Here is a 7,227-nt window from a genome sequence, read left to right as displayed (position 1 = left end):
ACCCTGCTTTACCCTTTGGCAATCCTTTCCAGCTTGACCTTTTGCTTTCCTGATTTTTTCTTTCTTTCTCCTCCCTCAGTCTCACCAGGTATTTTTCCCTGTGTTCCTCTTTTTAGGATCCTTTATTCTTCTGGAATGCTGTTCTGTTGCCTGTATTTTTTCAGCCACCTCCTTCGAGAACCAGATCGGTTTCTTTCTCTTCTTTTGTTTACTTTTCTAACATATAGATTTGTTGCCTTTGTAAAAGCTCATTTTAATTTGGCCCACTGTTGTTCCACCTCACCTATTATCTCCCAATCCTCCAGCTCTTCCTCCAGGAACATCCCCATTTTGACAAAGTTAGTATTTTTGAAATTCAAAACTTGGGTCTTCTTGTGACTTCTCTATATCTTATTTGTGATATCAAACCATACTATCAGATGATCACTGGTGCTCAGGATGGCACTTACCCAGACATTAGAGACATTTCCCCATTTGTAAGCACTAGATTGAGTATCAGTTAAAACATAAAATCAGTCAAGATGTAATACAAATAGATGCACAAGGCATAAAATCAAACAATATATCAATGAACATCAAACATCAGTACATTACAATTGGTTTCAAAGAACGTGTAAAAAACATAAGGTCAGTTAATAAGCCCACAGCTTGTAGAAACGTATTTCACTTTTTTGGAAGCACATAAGGAAAACAGAGATTTTGGACCATAGCTGAGCTTTTGGATAATTTACTCTTGTAACCATGAGTGAGGTGGAATGTACAGGATCATCCACGCAGACAAATAGGTGGGGCCTATGTTATACTGGACCTTAAATGTTAAGGTTATCGGATGTTAAAATAGTAACATAGTAACGTACATAGTAATGTAGTAATGACAACAGAAAAAGACTAAATGGTCCATCCAGTCTGCTCAGCAAGTTTCCTATGGTAGTATCTGCCGCTCCATGCAGGTTGCCCCCAGCCTTATGTTAAGGATTGTAATATTAACATTCAAAACCAAGCAATTGTCAAACCCATAACAAAATTACTGCTATCAATATTTTTACAGGGTGAGCAGCCTTCTTGATTATTACCAGGCAATAATCTGTTTGAACATACTTTGCTTTAGGACTTGGCCACAGAAGGAGTCCTGTGCTTTTTCCCCTAAAGTCTGCATATCAGTACCCTGGACTGTAAAAGTCGTGGCCCAACATGAACTGTTGCCTGGATCCAATTCCCCTTTTTCTCCTTCCCCCCACCCCCCTGCTGTCAAAGTGGAGAGCAGTACTGCAGTAAGTGTCACTCCATGCCTTCTGTTAAGGGTAGTAACTGCCACTCTATGCAGGTAACCCCAGTTAACACAGGTTACCCCTTTTCTTCATGTACTTCCTTTAGCCATTAGGGATCCTTTGTGTTTCTCCCATGCCCTTTTGAATTCCAGGACCGTTCTCTTCACTACCAGCCTTTATTTCCTGATGTTCCTGAGTCTGTTCCCTTGGAGCTTCATATTATGTCCCCTAGTTGTACAGCTTTCTTTCCACTGAAAAAGGCTTGATTCCCATGCATCATTGATACCCTTCAGGTATTTAAAAGTCTGTATCATATCCTCCCTGTCTCTTCTCTCCTCCAGGGCAGTGATTCTCAACCAGTGTGTCACCAAGCACTGGCAGGTGTGTGATGCACTCCCGCTGGCCCGGCCGCTCTTCTCTTCTCCTTCAGCCAGAGACTGAGTGCAAATATCCTTGCACTGCTATCGTTACTGCTATCCAAGCTGTCAGCGTGCTCATGCCCAGATGGGAATGGCACTTGTATTAGTGGGAGATGGCAACTGTAGCATGGCCTTTTCTTCTTTCCGTCTCCCCGCGGCCCGGAAGAGGAAGTGATGCTCAGCGGGGTGCACGGAAAGAAGAAAGGGCCATGCGTTCAAAAGTTACGGCAGCATTGGCCCGAGAAGTAGCACAGGCCGGAGAAAAACAGCTGACGATGTGTATGTGTGTGTAAGAGACAGACTGGTCTTGGGCCCTAAGGATGAGAACAGAGCTTCAGCAGCCCCTGCTGGAGAAGGTAAGTTAGGGTGGCTTTCTAAATTCATTTTTCTTGATTGACTTTTAATTATTTTAATTATTGGGTTATTATGTGATGTACCTGCTATTTTGAAATATTTATTGGTGTTTGGAGAATTTGTAATAATTTTTATGAGTTTGTAATTATTGGATATTATTCTGTTGTTTTGAAACATCCATTCTCTTTATTTCTATAGTTTTACAATTATTTTATATTTCTTGAGGAATGTATAAATAGAAATGTGCCAACAAAAACTGAAACTAGAAACAGCAAGAAGCCAAACTCTGTATGCAGTGCAACAATGGAAAAACAAAAACATTACCTTTATGGTCTCTTTATTCTGTATTTGGTGAGGGTCTGTCTGTTTTCTGCATGTGTGACCCAGGTAAGGGTATTCTGCAAGCTTGTAATTTCTGTGTAGATATCTATAGCAGCTTGGTTTGTTCTGTCTTCCTAATAAGAGGGATGGACCCAGAAAACAAATCGGAAGCCGATCCAAGGTTGCTGTGTAGCAGTAAAGAAAGTAGAGATTGGTGTGTAAGTAAGCCCTTTATTGAAAATAGCCCAACTCTGGCCGAGTTTTGATTTAAAATTAGAACACATATACAAAAACAAATAAAAATTAAATAGACAACATATATGGATGTTGAAGCATCACTGACAAATTAAATCAAAAAACATGTATATGTGTGAAGACATCATGATGGTATTTGGAAGAAAACAACATGCAGAGTTACAACTGAACATTGGATAGTGTCAACAAATCACGATATCAAAGTAATGACAAACAGCAAAAAGTGATCTTAAATCGTGTCATGGATGTACTGGAGAGGACAACTTGGTGTTAGTATAAAGCATATGAATAAGTGGGGGGGGAAAATGGAAAATGGTTAAAACTGGTAAATAAAATGAAAACAAGAAATTGCTTACTGCATGTCAGCAGGGCTGATACCACAAAGTTATACTCCCACTCTGTGTGTAGCGTTTGTGCTCAAATTGTTCCTTCTTGAAAAATTAAAAGATAGCAAATGAGTAGAAAAGTAACAGAATAAAAATAAAAAGTAAAAAATTATAAAAAGTAACTAAAAACTAATACCAATTTTAAAAGAATCATTATTAAAATAAATTGTGTGTATGTGGAATGTAAAAAATACTGCCTAGTGGATAGAATAAAATAAAATAAATCAAATAAAACATATCAAATAAAAAGTGGAAACAAATAAAGCATCTTAGTGTTGTAAATCAGAGTGTGTGGAATGTTAAAAATAATGCCTAATAGATAAAATAAAATAAAATGAATCAAATCAAACATATCAAATAAAAAGTGGAAATAAGTAATGCACCTTAGTGTAGTAAATCAGAACACAATAGAAACAAGTGATGCAACTTAGTGTAGTGAATCAGAAAAAATTCCCGGTATCCCCAGTTATGCTTGAAATTGAAAGTGAATGCCGATTGCAAATTATCATATCAAAGTGGACTAATCACGGAAAATATTTAATATGATCGAAAGTTGTATACCTTAATTATGCGACAGCTTGTGTGGTCCAGACTATGTCAATACATTATCCAGCATGGGAAATCATAATCACATTATTTTGTTTGTATCTCCGGAGTTTTGATGCGTATAATGCCATCTGGCTGTTCAAAAAAATGTGATACGTTTACCTGATGGCTATATATATATTGAGGAAACAATACAATGAATTAAAAAACCTAATGGTGGGAAATCATAGAAAAATGCTGTGTATATTGTAGATTCGCAGTATTAAACTAAAAAGACGCCGGACCGCTATTGAATTACTAAAAATAAAAAAGTAAAAGTAAAACCGGGCTGTTATAAAACAAATTGTGTCCAAGTGGGGGCTATTTTCAATAAAGGCTTACTTATACACTGATCTCCACTTCCTAATTAGAGGTGCACTGGTGTTTAGAGCCTGATTTAATATTGTAGTGTTGCCATTTCCGAGGTTGGGTTGTTACTTTTTGAGTGTGTTTTTGCGTGGATTACAGTATTTTGTGTGCATTATTGCAAATCCCGAGAGTCTGTTAGGTGCTATATTTCTCTTTCCATTTCTCCAGGTTTGCACTGAACGCAGAGTGGCTTTTTTGGGTTTCCATCCTGGTTCTGTCTCCATATTTTTAATTTCTGGTCTTTCTGTATTTAGTGAAGGTCAGTTTTGTGTGTATGACCGAGGTGAGATATTTTACTAGCATGTAGGCATTTGTATCAGTCTTATTTGTTGCGTTTTCTCAATAGGACATGCATAGGTGGCGAACTGCTGTCTTTTCATAAGAAGGGTTATTGTGCTTGGTAGCAGGGAGAGTTTGTGTTGCTTTTACTGAGATGACAAGAATATTTTTTTTGTATGGAGAGTTGTATGGGGAGTGTCCTAGTTCTGTTCTGCACCCATTGTGGGGGTCAGGGGGTTCCTGGGGATGTAGAGTGGATGTTTATTTTTTAGCCCCATGACAGTCTTGTGTTCATTGTGTCGCATATGTGAGAAGCATCTGTCAGGTGGTGTCCCAACAGAAAAAAGGTTGAGAACCACTGCTCCAGGGTATACATCTTTAGGTCCTTTTGTCTCATCTCATAAGTCTTTTGGTGCACACCCCCACAACATTTTGGTTGCCTTTCTCTGGACCACTTCCATCCTGTCTCTATCCTTTTTGAGATACGGGCTCCAGAACTGAACACAGTATTCCAAGTGATACCTCATCAGGGACATTATCACCTCCTTTTTTCTGCTGGTTTTGCCTATTTCTATGCATCCCAGCAACCCTCTGGCTTTAGCCATCATCTTGTCACATTGCTTCGCCACCTTCAGATCATCAATCACTGTCATCCTGAGGTCTCATTCCTGGTTCATGCACTTCAATATTTCACCCCCATCACAAAGAGTGCCTTTGGATTTCTTCACTCCAAATGCATCCCTCTGCTCTTCTTGGCATTGAATACATTGAATCCTTATCACCGAAGAGGCCAGTTTTGCATTGCATAGTGAATATATGTAATACAGTTTATGGAGACAGATGTAGCAAACACTGTCATGTCAATCTTTTCCTTCACATCTGGTACCAAATAGAACCCCATGGCATGGCAGGCTGAATATCATTTAAAGTGTGGTGAACCAATATAGGAAAGTCTGCGAATCTGAAGGTGACGGAGCGAAAGCCCAGCTGGAAAGAGCTGAGCGCAGGCCACACCGGAGGATTACTCGGCCGTTGCTTAGCAATGCTGCACACGCAGAAACGGAACTGCTGAGGTGGGTGGGATTCCCAAACACACTGCAGAAACTTCATCTGTTCTGCCAGTGCAAGAGCAGAGAAGAGAATGACTGCCGCCCCAGATCAGTATGGGCGCGATGCTATTCCAGTTAAAATCGTTGAGGTAGCATTGACCAAGAACTTTTCTTACACTAGTAGCCAGTGAGCCAAATGTATTTCCATGAATCTATTTAATGCACCAAATTTTCACAAATAGAGATGAAAAAAAATTTCTGCTGCCAGTAATATCCAGGCCCCGATCCAAAAATGCTTACAATACTATACTTATAACTTGGCAAACGCACTCCATAGAAATATTAAGGATCATTGTAAACTATTACAGTCAGAGCAAAGTGCACACACCTACCTCTTTTCTTATGCTCTGTAGTCATAAGAACATAAGAAATTGCCATACTGGGTCAGACCAAGGGTCCGTCAAGCCCAGCATCCTGTTTCCAACAGAGGCCAAACCAGGCCACAAGATCCCATGCTACTGATGCCAGTAATAGCAGTGGCTATTTCCTATGTGAGCTTGTTTCTGGATCCTTAAATCCACCCAGATGGCCAAAGCAAGGATTTCTTTTAGCATGGGTGGAAGATAGCCTGTCAATTCATCTTTTATTCTCCCAGCTAGCCCTTGCCAGAAGATAGCCATCTGATTTTCTTCTCCCCAGCTAAGCTCAGAGGCCAGAGTGCAAAATTCTATAGCATGCTCGCCCATGGTGTCTTGGCAGATTCATAGTATTCCATGATTGAAGATAAGGCATGACCAGGCTCATCAAATATCAAGCAAAACTGTTGCAAAACGCTGTTCAAATTTGTAAGGAGTGAGTCGTCTCATTCCCACAAGGAAGAAGCCCAGGCAAGGGCAGACCATTCAATAAGGAAAGTAAGAAGGTCACCATAATGTGATCTGATGGGAAACGAGCCGCCTGAAGTTCACTATGCTTTTTGCATAAATTGATGAACCCCCTGCATCCCTGGGAGGATGCAAGAGATGCGGCTATGGTCCCAGAACACAGACAGACATGGCAGTGGAATGGGCCATAGGAGCAGTTGCTAGGGCCGGTAGTAGGACTTGCATGGCATCCATACAAATTGCGAAGCTGTGGAGAAGGCCAGTTACTTGATTAAGCAGCTTCTGCTGCTGCTGGGTTTGCTGGGCTAAACCTTGCAGGGGACCAGTCAGGAATTTCAAGTAGTCTTGTTGTACCTGAAGTGCCAGACCGGCAATGGCGTGAGCAGGGGACGGGTTTGCCAAGCTCATGGCCTCAGCAATCTGTTGCGGTTGTAAGCACCTTTGCTATGGCATGGTTGACACAATCTAGCAGGTGACACTACTAGGCCTAAGCCAACAGTTGGCAGACACACTCTTCAATGGGACTGAGCTGGACCTTCACCCATACCAGCCCTGTTCCCCTCAAGCTGAGCTGTGGGGTTCCAGGAGCCGGCTGGGCTTAAGTGGGTCTCCCTAGGGGCGGTTATAGAGAGAATGTCCAGAGCCGGGCTGAGGTCAGGGCAGCAGCAAAGAGACAGTTACTGGGTGCAGGCCAAGGGTCCGGGTAGGCAGCAAACAAGGTGCAGTCAAGATCATAGCAAAGGATAGTACCAGGAGATCTGGCAGGCAAGGGATCGGAATAAAGCAGGAGCAAGGCTGGAAAAGGAAAGGCAGGCTGGATGAGGCAGGATTGGACAAGTTCCTGGTTGAAAAGTCCATTAATTATTAAGGTGGAGTTGCAGACATCCACTGCTTATTCTTGGGATAAGCAGCTTGGACTCTATCTACCCAATGGGATCCTGCCAAGTACTTGTGACCTGGCTTGGCCATTGTTGAAAGCAGGATACTGGGCTTGATGGACCCTTGGTCTGACCCAGTATGGCAAGCCTTATGTTCTTGTGTCAAGCCGCATGACATCA

This window comes from Rhinatrema bivittatum, chromosome 4, assembly GCF_901001135.1.
Source record: "Rhinatrema bivittatum chromosome 4, aRhiBiv1.1, whole genome shotgun sequence".
NCBI classification, from domain to species: Eukaryota; Metazoa; Chordata; class Amphibia; order Gymnophiona; family Rhinatrematidae; genus Rhinatrema; species Rhinatrema bivittatum.
This window is presented reverse-complemented; position numbering follows the sequence as displayed.